Here is a 15,770-nt window from a genome sequence, read left to right on the forward strand (position 1 = left end):
TCCTGATCTCTTTCCTGTACCATTCACTATTTTGTATACCATTATCATGTTGCATCTTATTCATCTTCTCTCTAAAGTAAACCATTCCAATCTTTCTTCATATCATTATAAGTAGTAGTATTTATTTGTATTACTGTAGCACCTAGGAGCCCTAGTGAGAACCCCATTGTGCTAGGCACTGCACAAACACAGAGCAAAAGCCCCTGCCCCAAAGAGCTTACAATTGAAGTATAAGACAAAAGACAAGGCAGTACAAGAAAACAGTGTGACAAGATAGACAGTCATGCCAGTACACCAGCAGACTAACTGTTTTAAAGTTTTTTACAGGCAGCGCAGCGCAGCGCAGCACAGGAGAGTTTGGAGGAGGGATTTGAAGGTGAATAATGAGTTAGCTTTGTGAATCTCTACAGGGAGTGTCTCCCAAGCGTGAAGGGCAGCATGGCAGAGAGCTTGTGGATGCTTACTCAGAAATGTGACAAGAGGACATATGAGAGTTTTTACCATTCCTATAACTATTTTGTTTTCTGTTTCATTTCAGTGTTGCAAAAACACAGATGCTCGTACTCTAAATACATGAAAATTATTTAAAAAAGCAGTTGTGATGAACAGAATTTAGTTTTAAAATTGTGTACCAATTTCTGCCCCCCTCCCAAAAAGCTACAGTTAATAGTGTGCAGATCTAATGATGCCACTGTATAGTTTTTCAAAACAGACACGCATTCCATTATCATTTTCTAATTCTGCAATGGTGTTAATTAGATTCATTCCCATTCATTTGAACAGAGAGGTTTTTCCAGTTTGGTAGTATGTTCTGTAACCATAATTAGTGATTCAAAAAATGTTTTGTAGAGTAACAACTTGCAGAAAATGTAATCAACTGGGATGGCTATATCTGAGTCTCATTAGCTGAGTTGTGGGTATTATTCTTTGTGTTGGCTTGATAGATTGCTATTTTAAAATTCAGTTTTGTAATTATTTACGCTATTTCTTTCTTTTTCTTTTTTTACTGGTAACTATCCCCTTAACATTACATTTGTGGAGATCATACTGCCATCCTGGGACATTTCAGTTTTCCCTTGACGTGTTTCCAGAGCTCTCCTTCACAGAGGTCATCATCATACCACTCTCCCTGTGGGCAGAAGGCCACAATTAATGCCTCTCTGTTAACCAACCAGGAAGGGCAACACATACCACAGAGCAAATAGTATTTCCCTGCTAGCCCTCCCCTAAAACCATATGCATCATTCAGATGCATGCCTGGGTGCTCCTGAAGTGGCGTTCTTCTCTAGGGCAGTAAGCATGGCAGCCAGTGCCATGGTTTTGTATCCAGAAGGGGTCTCTGATTAAAACTGCTGTCTTCTCTAGTTAGCTTGCAATTCTGACATGCCTGGGACTAATATTATCTGGAGAACTTTCTTAAGGGGTAGATACACCTATGTGAATTCAGATCTTATATAGTTATTCACCAACTATCCATTTTATCTGCTGTCATTCCCCTAAAATACGTTATTTTCTCCATACTGTAGATTTTATACTATTTGTAGCCAAGCTGTCTTCATAGTGGTAGTGATGACCATGTAACTCAAAGTGGGAGAGACCCATGATTGTGATTATCCGCAGGCTGCGATACTGGAAGGTGATCCAAGTACTATGTTAGCATATGAAGCATCAGTGCAGAAGCACCATGAAAATAGAATCTTCCAAAACTTAAGGCATGTTAGGCTAACTTAGTGTCCTCCATGAGAATTAATAGTATTAGGCCAATGCCAGATAAAGAGGATACATCCAGTGCTGCTGCTACCTTTCTGGCTACAAATGTGCACCCTAAAGCTCCAGGTGTCACACCAAACAAGGTCCTCCCTTTCTGAAACCTGACCCATTTTCTCCAGTCTCACTCATCGCACTACAGCTCTGCTTTTCATAACAGTTACAAAATGCCTTTTGTGCAGTCAACACTGCAGGGTTGTTTTATATATTTTGTCCATGAAGTGCTACTGGTCTGGATTAAGTTTATCTAGTTCCTGAAACTGATTGTTGTGAGCTGTATTACACCTAATTGGATAGGAAAGTCCTATTTTTATATTCTATTTAGAAGCCCTGCTGTTATGGCTACTGTCGCCTAAAAATTGCCTGCCCTACAACAGCTGGCCAGCAAGCCGTGGCTGGCAGTTTAACCCAATCTGCGGCCGAAACCAAAAGAAAAATTTGAGAAAACTTACCTTTGGTGTATGGAATGTTCGTACCCTCATGGATCGAGAAGCTGTTGCAAGACCTGAGAGGACAGCCCTCACTGCTCAAGAATTAGCCCACTACAACATTGATATAGCGGCATTAAGCAAAACAAGATTGCCTGGGGAAGGTTTCTTGAGCGAATCAGGAAGTAGTTACACCTTCTTCTGGAAGGGTAAGACTGAGACAGAGGACAGAATACATGGAGTTGGTCTGGCAATGAAAACCTCATTGATGCATCAACTCCCAGACCTTCCAGGGGGTATCAATGAAAGATTGCTGAAACTACGCTTCCCACTAAATGCCAAATGTCATGCCACCATCATTCATGCATATGCACCCACTCTAACATGCTCTGACAACTCAAAGGAACAATTCTATGAAGATCTCGACAGACTGATCAAGGCCACACCTGTAACAGGCAAACTACTCCTACTTGGAGATTTCAACGCCTGAGTCAGGGCTGACAACGAGAACTGGAAAGGAGTAACCGGGCCACATAGTGTAGGCAAAATGAACAGCAATGGACTACACCTTTTGAGCCTTTGTTCTGAAAATGACCTGACCATTACCAACACTCTGTTCCGACAAGTGGATAAATACAAAACGACGTGGATGCACCCTTGGTCCAAACAGTGGCATCTGATAGATTATGCCATTGTCAGAAGGCGAGACATCCAAGACATAATGATCACCAGAGTAATGCAAGGCGCAGAGTGCTGGACAGACCACAGATTAGTCAGGACATCTCTCCAACTTTACATCGCTCCCTCTCTGCACAAACGCCCTGAGCATGTGCGACCTGCTTTCAACATAGCCAAACTGAAGGATGCTCAATGTTTCAACAACTTTCAAAAGAGTCTTGATGACAAACTGACATCCCACGGACTACTGATCGGTACTGCAACCGAAAAGTGGGACCAGTTCAAACAGATAGTGACTGACACAGCAATAACATCTCTTGGATCAAAGAAAAGAACACATCAGGATTGGTTTGATGAGAAGCAAAAAGAAATGTGCTCAGCTCTGGAAGTAAAGAGAAAAGCCTTTATTGAATGGCAGAATGATCCCTCCTCAGTCTCCAAACGGGACCATTTCAAGTACCTTCAGAGCAAAACACAGAAGGACCTCCGTCAGATACAAGACAACTGGTGGGAGAGCAAAGCCAAAGAAACTGAGCACTATGCTGAGACTCACAACTCAAAGATGTTCTTCAGTGCTTTTAAGCCTGGCTATGGACCTTCTAAACTAAGGACCATCCCACTGCTCTCATCAGAGAACACAACGCTGATTAAAGATAAAGAAGGCATCAATGAAAGATGACGAGAACACTTTAGCAACCTTCTCAATAGACCATCAACCATGAATAATAACATTCTCAATGAAATTCCACAACAACCTGCTCTGACAGGTCTTGACTCTCTGCCCACTATAGATGAGATTAAGAAAGCTGTTAGCCGGATGAGTTCAGGAAAAGCTCCTGGAAAAGTTGGGATACCAGCAGAGATACAAAGCAGCAGGTCCAGTAGCACTAGCAGCGTTACACAGCGTGATCATCAGCATCTGAGAGGATGAAAACATACCACAGGACCTCTGCGACGCTACTATTGTCTCTCTTTTCAAGAACAAAGGCAGCAAAGCAGAATGTGGAAATTATAGAGGCATATCCCTCCTCTCCGTTGGAGGGAAAATCATCGCCGACATCATCTTGAACCGCCTAATAGCCAGTATTTCTGAGGCAAACCTACATGAAAGTCAATGTGGTTTTCGACCTGGCCAGAGCACAGTCGACATGGTGTTTGCTGTCAGACAAATACAAGAGAAGTGAACAGAACATGCACCTGTATGCTGTCTTCATAGATCTGACAAAGGCATTTAATACCGTCAATAGGGAAGCCCTTTGGGCTATTCTAACACGACTTGGCTGCCCAAGAAAATTTGTCCAGATTATACGCCTTTTTCATGACAGGCGAAGTATTGTCTGATGGAGCCACATCTGCCCCCTTCAACATCACCAACAGCATGAAACAAGGATGTGTTCTCGCTCCTGTCTTATTTAATCTGTTCTTTGCATGCGTCCTCAACCATGCAATGAAAGATCTGGATTGAGGTATATATTTGAAATACCAGCACAATGGTTCACTTTTTGACTTCCGTCGCCTGAATGCAAAGACTAAGACAGTGCAGAAACTCCTTCCTGAGGCACTCTTTGCCGATGACTGTGCCGTCATGAATCACACCGAAAATGATCTTCAGCACATTGTCAACAAGTTTTCCGAGGCCTCGCAACTCTTCGGACTAACTATCAGCCTCGGAAAGACAGAAGTTCTCCATCAACCTGTACCTGGATCAAATGCTTCTGTCCCAAGTATCTCCATTGATGGCACTCAGCTTAAAGTAGTGGAGAACTTTAAATACCTGGGTGGTGTCATATCCATTGATGGATCGCTGGATGATGAGATCAACGCACGAATATCCAAAGCAAGCCCGGCACTTGGCTATCTGCGTATCAAAGTTTTAAACCACCACAACATCCGGATGTCAACAAAACTGCTTGTGTACAGAGCTGCTGTTCTTTCATCTCTTTTGTACAGGTGTGAAACATGGACACTATATAGGCGTCACATCAAGCAGCTCGAAGCATTCCACATGCGTTGCCTTCGCAACATCATGAAGATCCGCTGGCAAGACAAAGTGCCCAATCTTGAGGTCCTCGAGAGAGCCCAGATGACAAGTATCGAAATGATGATCAGGAAGTCACAGCTACATTGGACCGGTCATGTCAGCCGCATGGATGCCAACAGAATCCCCCGCCAGCTTCTCTGTGGTGAGCTCTCCCAGGGCATCTGGCATATAGGTCATCCACGAAAATGTTACAAGGACACCATCAAAGCCAATCTGCAGTATAGCAGTATCAAACCCAGGGACCTTGAGGATGCCGCCAGCGACAGAACACAGTGGCGTGCAACAGTCAGAAATACCTGCATCGCCTTTGAGGAAGACCGCTGCCGGCGTCTACAAGAGGCACGCGAATGACGTCACACAGCACCAGCAGCACACAACCCACTGACTGCGAACTTCCCATGCACCATCTGCAGCCAAATGTGCACTTCTAGAATTGGCTTGTATAGCCATCAGAGGGCACACCATGAGACCAACAATAGATGATTTGCTCAGATTTGTCATCATCGGATCGATGACCAAGAACAAATAAAATGGTCTCATTCAATAAGAAAAGTGTGAATCATCTTATCGAACAAGAAATAAATGTTCAATTATTTTAAAAATGATGCCCTGATTTTGTCATGCCATGAGAAACCTGTCTTTCCAGCTCTGAGTCTGAGTATTGGAAAATTTAATGAGATTTGGAATAGTCTTTTACTCTTCTTATAAAGTACAAAGAAGTGTTGCCTTTATTCTCAAAAGGGAAAGGTTGACTTTAAAACAGGCTAAGGCCCCAATTCTGCATAAGGATCTATTAGCATGGGCCACCTGCACCCAAACCAAAAATGGAATTTTTTCATCTGATTGTTGGAATATTTCTCTCTTCTTTACTTATGCTAATACTCCACCTAGCGACACAGCTTCTGAAATTTAATTAAACTCTATAGATTTTCTACCCTCTTACATTCAGACCTTCGTTTGTTCCTCACCATATTAACTGATGCAGTAGGCCTGTTGCCACTATTTCAGCAATATTTTCAGGAGTAGGACACACTTTTAACAGTCTTGCATGCAAAAATGAACCTGCGTGAATGTTTCTGGAAAGCAAACAAAGTGGAAGGTGAATATTGAAGTGAATTCACAATTTTGATTTAAACAAATATCTGCTGATACTTTTTGCAGTATTTGCCCAATTAGAAATGCAATATTTTTAATACACACTGTAACAGGGTGCTGGCCTAAGAGGCACTGAACCAGCCCCTGTTAGCTCAGAACCTGCTAGCGCAGCTCCCATCAAGGGAACTGATTGGAGCTGGCAGGGTGTGGCTCATTAAAAGAGCCGAAGAGTAATCACCTGTGAGCCTGCTGGGGAGAAGGCCTATCAAGCTGGCTGGAAGGAAGTGGAAAAGGGGGGAACAGGAGAAGTAAGGAATGAGGAACTGCTGCTCCTAACTAGCAACAGGAACTAGCTGTCCCCTGGGTGGCTACCGAACTCCTATTGAATTGTACAGAGTTGTATATAGATGGGGTAGGAACGAACACAGGGAAATAAAAAGACACTGGGTTTTGCAAAGTAAGAGTTCTCCGGCTGATTTGTACCGCGAGCGACGAAGCGCTCATCTCCACGTGGGAGTTTGTCTGGGATACTGAAGCCCGTGAATATGGTTGGTGGCCCAGCAATGCAGGTGACCCTGAAATGGCTCATAGAGCAGCAAAAGCAGACCCAGCAGGCCCTGCAGACTTTCTAGCAGGGCCACCAAGCGGAGAGACAGGCTGCTTTGGCCTGGCAGGCGGAGCAACAGAAAAACCTGCAGGATTTCATCTGCGAGCAGAGCAATGTCCAGGGGCAACTCCTGCAACATCTGGTGAGTCCTGGGACAGGGGAGGGCACCCGGCCACAAGGCTGGGGTCTCTATAAAATGAGCCCAGCGGATGACCCGGATGCCTTCCTAGGGACTTTTGAGAGGGTAGCCATGGGGGCCGGATGGGACAGGGCAACCTAGGCCCTCCGGCTCGCCCCTTATTTGGCCAGTGAGGCTCAAGCTGCCTATATGGCCTTAAAGGAGGAACATGCTCAGAATTATGAGGCCGTGAAAGCTGCAATATTGGACTGGGTAGACCTGTTGCCGGAGCGGTACAGGCAAAAGCTCCGGTCGGCCCTGGTGGATGTCTGCTGTGTGACCACACGTGTTTACACAGATGTTAAGGGATTGGGCCACACACTGGCTGAGGTCAGATATGCAGACCCTGGAGGAGGTAATGGACTCCTTGATACTTGAGCATTTTTGCAAATCTCCTGGAGATGGTGCGGACGTGGGTGAGAAGGCACCAGCCAGGCACCGTCGAAGAGGTGGTCAGGGTGACCAAGGAATATATAGAAGCGGAGGGACCCTGGAGGGAGGACCGACAGCGAAAGGACAGAGAAGTGGGACGGAGACCCGTAAACTCCTTCCCCGGCAAAGGCAAGGTGAAGAAAGGGGAATCCCGAGGAGTACCTGAAAGACCCACTCGGGTAACCTGCTGGTGGTGTGGGAAGCTGGGACACATAAAACAAGACTGCCCGGATATGAAGTGCGGTTGGGCGGACTTTTGTGCGTGAACACAACAGGCGGGAAGGAACCCAGGGCTTGGTATGTCCACCGTGCCTGTGAAGATGGGGAGAAAGACCCAAACGGCTGTGGTTGACACCACCTCGAATTGCACGCTGGTGCGAAAGGCTCTGGTCAAGCCACATTGGCTCATTCCAGGGGAAAGGATGGCCCTCGGGTGCATACATGGAGACAGAAAGTCCTGCCCGGTAGCCCAGGTACCCCTGGAAGCGAAGGGTTACTTCAGGTGGAAGCAAGTAGGGGTCCTGGAGAAACTACCATGTCCAGTAGTGTTAGGTTGGGACTGGCTCCCGCTACCAGGCACAAAGCAGGGGGAACCTCAAGATACCCTGAGGATGAGAACCCCCAGAGAAGGAAGCGGGCCTAGGCCTGTGAATCAAAAGAAAACTCCTAGACAGCAAAGCCCAGAGCGGGCTAACCTGCAGGAAATGTATACGGGGGAGCTGGTTAGTCGGAGCCCTCCAGGAGAAGGGAGGGACGCAGGGGAGCTGACGGGAGATACGAGGGAAACTGAGTCGCGGAAGGTCCCGCCCAGAGGTAGGATGAATACTGACCCCCCAATAGAGGGGTAGGAGGCCCTGGAGCCTCCAGGAGATATGAGGGAAACTGAGTCGTGGAAGATCCTTCTTGAAGATTGGGCAGATTCCAAACCCCGGCTAGACATCCAGGGGGAGCTGGGAATAGGACACTTGCTGTTGTGTGGCTGGTGTGATGACCTGCAGGCTGAAGCAGAGATGGAGGGGCCACCACTCCCAGAGAAATGCTCCTTCTGTGGGAGAGAGATGGAGAAACCATCCGGGATGCTGGCTGAGAAGGAACCTGGCTGGGAGCGGGGAGGCCTCCCCGAAAGAGCATCCTTCAGGGGAATGGCAGAAGGGCCGAGGGGCCAAAGGCGGCCTCGGGGCACCGTTCTTAAGGCGGGGGGTATAACAGGGTTCTGGCCTACGAGGCACTGAACCAGCTCCTGTTAGCTCAGAACCTGCTAGCGCAGCTCCTATCAAGGGGAACTGATTGGAGCTGGCAGGGTGTGGCTCATTAAAGGAGCCGAAGAGTAATCACCTTTGAGCCTGCTGGGGAGAAGGCTTATCAAGCTGGCAGGAAGGAAGTGGAAAAGGGGGGGAACAGGAGGAGTAAGGAGTGAGGCACTGCTGCTCCTAACTAGCAACAGGAACTACTGTCCCTTGCGTGGCTACCGAACTCCTGTTGAATTGTACAGAGTTATATATAGATGGTGGTGGGAACGAACACAGGGAAATAAAAGGACACTGGGTTTTGCAAAGTAAGAGTTCTCCAGCTGATTTGTACTGCGAGCAATGAAGCGCTCGTCTACAACATGCACACATCTGATCATTATATCAGACCTTCAGAACTCTCCCTTTATACGTCCTCACAGATGCCATTTGATACTGAAGCATACTCTGCAATAAAATATTTATTTTGTTGTTAATTAATCTTTAAGACACTTTAATATTTATAGGAACTGAGTTTTCTTTTTTAATTCTGTGTACCAAGGTGATTAAAATAACTTTTATGGAACAATGGAGTTTTCCCTTTTATTTCAATGAGTGAGTGCTCTTTAAAACTCAACATCTGTCACTGCAGCGATTGTGGTACCATCTTATCTAAGAAAATGAAGATCCCATCTTTACTGTTGGCAAACTAGTGCAGTAAATGTCAAGTTTTTATAGCACCCTCTGGGGGCCAGATTGTACCTCGATGCTCCTGGGGCTCGCAAGGTAGGGCAGAGTACAAGTACTCTTACTGCTCTCACTTCACAATAACTGCACACGAAGTCCCTCCTAGCGCCCATTGAAGCATAACACACAGTACAGGGGAGAGACAGAAAGTAGGGGCCTGACCCTGACCCTCCCTCCATGTTGGCAAGTGCTGTGTAGTGGGAGCATACTGTGCCACTAAAGGGATGTGGGGCTATGCTGCTTTGGTTCACCCTGGAGATCCAGGAGGGGTTGTGTAAAATGAACTTTCAGGCTTCAGTTACTTAAGAAAACATTGCTTTATTTCTGTGCAGTGTTGAAGCTACTCTGCATACTATGATAGGCAAGACTGGAGCATTCTGGGAAGTCAGATGTGTAAAATAACTATCTAAATATAGGAAAACTGAAATCTAGGTCACAGAGCTAACAAATGGCCTGCTGCTATAAACTGTACCCCTACAGATATCCTCAGTAATTGCAGCACATTATTTGTTGTTTATATAAGCTGCACATTGATCAAAATTATTGGTTTGCATGATCATCTAGTTGGCAAACTATGGGAGCACACTGTTTGAACTGAATAAAATATTGCCAGTCATCCTTACATCTGGAGCAAAGAAACAGAGTAAGAAATATATTCTCATATTTTTTGTGCATTATTTAAAAAACTGTCAGTTGAAAAGGTGGGGTTATTCATACCATTTAATTAGAAATACCTGATGTAGTCAGAGATCAATACTGATACTTAACTAGATGAAACTTAAGTATTATAGAATAATTTCTTAGTATAACTATTAATATATAATAAGCAGCGGGGATCTTAAACTGACCATATTAAGTGAAATCCTGCTTATCTTATTCGTGCAAGTAGTTCCACTGAAGTCTATAAATAAGGTTTTTCTCTGTGACTCCATTGATTTCATGAGCAAGTGAAGAATTAAACTCACAGATTCAGAGAATGTGTTGTCTATTTAATCACTGTTGTGCTGCAATTAAAAGAATATTAATATAATACTATGTTAATTTTATTTTCTTCCACTAAACACAGATCTCCAATGTGTGGTTAGTTCTTTGTGAAAATTATCATCTTAAAATGCTTCTTTGGCTTTTCTTTAGTGTTGTTTGGTTTTATTGCTGCTATGATTGTTGTTCTTTAACAAATCTCATGTTCATGATATAAGCATTAACTCACAGCAAGCCACAGGGGGATTTTCTTGTAAGCTTCCTGTAGTCACTAATATAACTGATGTAATAAGAATTGGTACACAGAACACAAATGTTGAAGATCTGTAGAAGACAATAGCTTGTTGTTTGACTAACCTTGATTTATTTTATGGGCAGTGTGGCCCAGTAGATAAGGCATCAGGGGATCCAAATTATATTCCCATCTCTGCCACTCATTGGCAGCAAGACCTTGGGCAAGTGACTTAACTTCTCTGTGCTTCTGCTCCCATCTATAAAATTGGGATAATAGTGCTTACTCATCTTCATAGAGCACTTTGAGAGCTATGAACAAAAATATCTGAGATCCTATAGGTGGGCTAAATATTTTTATTTAGAAATGCCATTTAGCAAATTTATTAATATTTTTCAAACGATGGTACCATGTTTGTTAGACACTGTCACCCAGAGCCTCCTACTTCCTTACATTTACTAGTCAGTGGCTACTACATGCAGAGGGGGTTGACCACTCTGGAGCACACTCATGAGACAAGCATTCACAGAATTATTATTCCCATAGCTGTCAGACCAAACGGGAGGATATTCTGGTGACCTCTGAGCCATGCTTAACCAGGTATTATTCTTTACATATACTGAGTGGCAAAAAGAAACCCTACGTGACTGCAGAGTCGAGATTTGTTGGTGGTAGGTCAATCCTCTTCAGAATGCTGAGTTCAGCCAAACTCAGACTTCTGAAAACCAGGAAATGCACAGTTAAGGTTCCCTGAGCAACCTTGCCCTCTTTCAGCAGTGCCCCAATATGCCCCATTAATACACAGACCTTTATTCTGCCATCCTCTCAGTTGCTGAAATGTACAAGCTCTTCACCTCCTTTTACAGTCTGTTCACTCTCACCTGCAGGATTCCACCTAACGCTATTAAAGGGGAAAAAGAAAAAAAGGTTGCCCACGCCACCTTCCCTCTGTTCCCCTGGAGCTGGCAGTAGCCAATGAGCATTATTTGCATATGTTCTAGGTGCAGTGAGTGTGTTAGGTGTTCCATGTACCTACATTAATTGGGGGATGCACTAGTTAGGCCTGCTTCGTCAAGGTGTGTTTGTGATAATGAGGACATGTGGATTACTTTGAGGTGTGTGACAGCTGTGATTATGATAGAAGGAGATCTTTCTTTTGCACTTGCTAGCATCTGTGAGCAAAGGGAAGAGCTGCACGTGTACCTTCCAGCATCATTTCAATGCAGAGTTGTGTATGCTGTACAATTAGCAGGGCCCAGGGGGGTTATTAGAAAGGATATTGTCAGTGGCAAGCTGGGTGATAAGAATAGTCTAAGTATTATCTGCACTCCGGGTAAAGTGGGTGTGCCCAGCATCAGGTCTAGCAATACTGAATGATGGAGGCAGTAGTTAGCTGTGCTTAGTAGGGGTCTCTTTGTGAGCTCTGTGGATTACTCTGAGGTGTGTGACAGAGCTGTAACTGCAATATGAGAACTTTTTTCCCCCACTATCTTGTATGTGAGGAAAGGGAAGAGGTGCATGTGTGCCTCCAGGATAAATCATTTCTGTGCAGAATTGCATAGGTCAGTAACGGAAAGGTTGTTTATTACAAAAGACATTGTGAGCAGTGAGGTGGGATAGGAGAGGATTCTAATGCTTTAATGGTGGTTAAGATGTTATCCTGTGTGGAAGTGGAAGTGAGTTGTAAAAGGCTGTGAAGGGGTTCTTAAATTGTACACGTGGTATTCTTTCTGGGAAATGAGTAAGTGTGTGGTGTACTTCAGGATCTGGAACCTCATAAGGACATAAGTATGGACACACTGGGTTAGACTAACGGTCCATCTAGCTCAGAATCCTGTCTTCCAACAGTGGCCAATGCCAGGTGCTTCAGAGGGAATTAACAGAATAGGCAATCAATCATTGAGTGATCTATCCTCTGTCGTCTACTTCCAGCTTCTGCCAGTCAGAGGCTTAAGGACACCCAATGTCTTATCTTCCTTTAAAAAAAACCAACAAACATTTTTTTCCCTCCTCCTTAGCCTCCCCATTAGTTCTTAGCTTAGATGACGTTTTCCTACTTCCTGACCAGGAAGCTTTCTCCCTCACCCTAATGCCCAGATCACCCAGGTTTAAGAGGTGTGTTTCGTGCCAAAAAGCCTTCCCAGTAAGCGATGGCCACCCACAGGGCAACCACTGCCTGGGAGACGGACATCTCGCACAGACATGCACTCATTGTCACCACCTGACTTCCAGGGCCAGAAAGGACTGAGACAGTTGGCTGAGACTTCTCCTCATGGAGAAATCTCTGTGTCCAGCATTGGATCCTTGCCCAGACACTTTCCCCAGGCAGCTCTCAGGCTCCATTAGGTCATCCACTGACCTTCATTCACCACATCCTTCCAAGAGGAAATCCTTTCTTTCCCTCGCTGATGGGAAGAAACAGGCTACCACATCATCCTCTGAGGAATTGTCTGCTAGAACACCCACCCCTAGGGTGACCAGACAGCAAGTGTGAAAAATAAGGACAGGGGGTGGGGGATAATAGGATCCTATATAAGAAAAAGACCCCAAAATTGGGACTGTTCCTATAAAATTGGGACATCTGTTCACCCTACCCATCCCCTACAAGGTCAGTAGCTTTGAGATCTTCAGGGATGAGGCATAGCTCCCATGACTGTCTGAGAACGTCCAGTACCAGACCTAAAGAGAGATCTAAAGATCCTAAACAGGCAGACGTGCCACCACACCATCTATCGGCACCAGGAATCACTATATGAGACTGCCAAAAACAGTGCTGACCACCAAAACCAAATCAGTTTCAGTCATCACGGCACCAACAAAACCACCAGCACCGACATCTATATCGGCACCAAAGAAACTACTGGCACCGAGCAAGCCTTCATCACCAAGTAAGTCCTCGACTCCATCTGCTGGCTATTCCAGAGAATTCACCTCTCCCTTAGCATCGATGCAACCGCCAGTGCTGATAAGGCTTCTCCCTCCTCCCCAGGAGTTCAGAATCTGATGATATCTGACATGTTTGAGTCACCACTGCTTAGACACATGATCCTTTCACCTCAATTGTCACAGCACTGCTCCCTTTCTCCTCTGAGGTTTTCCACCTCCCTCCTTCCCCGCACTGAGGAAGAGGAAGAGGAAGAATACCCTGTTCCATCCTTCTATTCAGGACAGGCATAAAAGTCATCATCTACATGTCCTCACTATGCACAACTTGCAACTGAACCACGGCCCTCATATGGACTACCGTGGATGCAACCCTATGTACCACTTCCTCCACATAGCCATACTGGGATGTGTGGGCCATGTACAGAGCACAGTTTCCAAAACCTCCCATAGAACAAAGCTGGAGACATCCATCCTTGCCATCCTCATCCATCTCTCGCTCACCAGAGACTGAGCTACTCCCAATAGCAGACTGAGAAGAAGAACCGGAGGAGGAGGTTACACCACCGCTCCATTTCTCCTCCTTTTCCCGCATGAGGCTCTCCTGCCTGCACCCCCTATGTCAGAAGACCATTCCAAACACTTCCAAGAGCTGTTTTGCAGGATCACAGACTCCCTCCAGATTCCTCTGGAGGAAGTGAAAGAACAGCAGCGCAAGCTGCTCAATATCCTGCACACCTCTACATTGGTGAAGATAGCCTGCCCTATCAATGAGGCCCTTCTTGACCCAGCCAAGTTGCTCTGGTAGAGCCCAGCATCCATCCCACCAACCTGCAAGCAGATGGACAAGAAATATTATGTCCCTGCTAAAGACATGGCATTTCTTTTTTCCTCACCCCACTCCAAACTCCCTAGTTGTCAATGCCGTGCACAGAACGGGGCACCAATACCACCCAAGATGAAGCCCATATGACAGGGACTGGAAGCGACTGGACCAGTTCAACCACAAGGCTTATTCATCCGCCATGCTTCAATTCTACATCTCCAATTATGAGGCTCTCATGGCCAAATACAACTACATCAACTACTGTAAGATACAAGAATTCTGCTGGAACGTTCCTGACGACAAGAAGGAGCAACTCCAGGCACTCGTATCTGAAGGATGCCTCTTGGCTCGTATGGCTTTACAAGCCTGAACTCCACTGATAGAGCTGCCCATTCCATCTCAACAGCCATAATGATGAGATGAATATCATGGCTACACCGCTCCAGACTCCCTAAGGAAATGCAAACCACAGTTGAGGGACCTACTTTTTGAGAGCCTAAAAGGCAGTTGTACATATGTCCCACAATTTGCATACTGACCTTCCATCCTCTTCCACCCCCACATGCAGCAGCTGGATCCTACCAACCCTGCTTCGGCACACCTCCCCAGTCATGCCCCTGACCCATTCACTGTGTTCCCCCCTCCAACCTGGCTCCCTCCCAACTACTGTACTCAGGACTCCCCACCCCCAAATGGGGAATGCGTCTCCCAAAGTCTTTGCTTCCAGGTATACAAACACTTCAATTGCTGCTATGTCCCCCTATTCTGTAACCTGACTCACATGCAGTGCTTGGAGCGAAGGGCATCTCTGCTACAGTGGGACTGTGTGTCAGAATGGTTGGAGGGTGAAGTTTGTGGCAGGGCCAGACAGAGTTTCTGTTCCAAAATGTTGAGTTTTATGTTTGAGAGAGAGATCGTCTAACTGTTGTCCAAGAGCTGTACCCTGTACTGAGAAACAGCGGGGTGTCAGAGCTTGTAATGTTTCTATGCCATACTGTATGTCTTTTCTGGTAAACCATGAACCCTCCAATCTTCTGATTAATGTTCTTCTAACATGTAATAGCTTTCATATTGTCGCTTTAGTGATTATTCAGAGACTCAACTAAATCAAAGAAAACTATCTCAGCTCCTGGACACACATCTCTGGTGTAGTCCAAATGTACTCTCATACATTGTATGAGGTGCACACCATGAATAAGACCCAGATCACGTCCACCTGAGTGAATCACCACAATGTCTGAGAGATCACAACTTTTTAAGTCACCGCCAATGCACTGCAGAGTGAGCAAAACATGATGCCAGTGCAGGCCACCTCTCTCCACCCAGGGCCAGCTCCAATGTTTTTGTCGCTCCAAGCAGAAGAAGAAAAAAAAAAGCCGCAATCGGCGTCACTAGCACTTTGGTGTCAGCTCTATCACCACTGCTTCATTCTTCACCAGCAATTCAGCGTCTGGTCCTTCCCTCCAAGAAGGACTGAAGGACCTGCCACCAAATTGCCGCTGAAGAACTGTATGGGCCGCCCCTCTCCGTTGGCCGCCCCAAGCACCTGCTTGCTGTGCTGGTGCCTGGAGCTGGCCCTATCTCCACCTGCAGTCAGCAAGCCCCCTGTCATGGTGTACTCCTTGTTCTCTCAGAGTATACATGCCAGA

General features: G+C 45.7%; 1 protein-coding gene across 6 annotated transcripts in view; it reads left to right on the top strand.

The window, feature by feature from the left end:
• LOC127043697 (poly(rC)-binding protein 3-like) overlaps nucleotides 1-15,770 on the top strand; it is a 751,631-nt gene that overhangs the window by 469,978 nt on the left and 265,883 nt on the right. The window contains exon 1 of one of the 6 annotated variants that reach the window (XM_050937759.1): nucleotides 9,824-9,842. The exons of the other annotated variants lie outside the window; for them this stretch is intronic. The gene's annotated coding sequence lies outside the window, so the exon portion shown is untranslated. Of the gene's footprint in view, nucleotides 1-9,823; nucleotides 9,843-15,770 lie in introns of those variants that run through there. 6 annotated transcript variants of the gene reach the window in all.

Source organism: Gopherus flavomarginatus, chromosome 2 (genome assembly GCF_025201925.1).
Source record: "Gopherus flavomarginatus isolate rGopFla2 chromosome 2, rGopFla2.mat.asm, whole genome shotgun sequence".
Lineage (NCBI taxonomy): Eukaryota > Metazoa > Chordata > Testudines > Testudinidae > Gopherus > Gopherus flavomarginatus.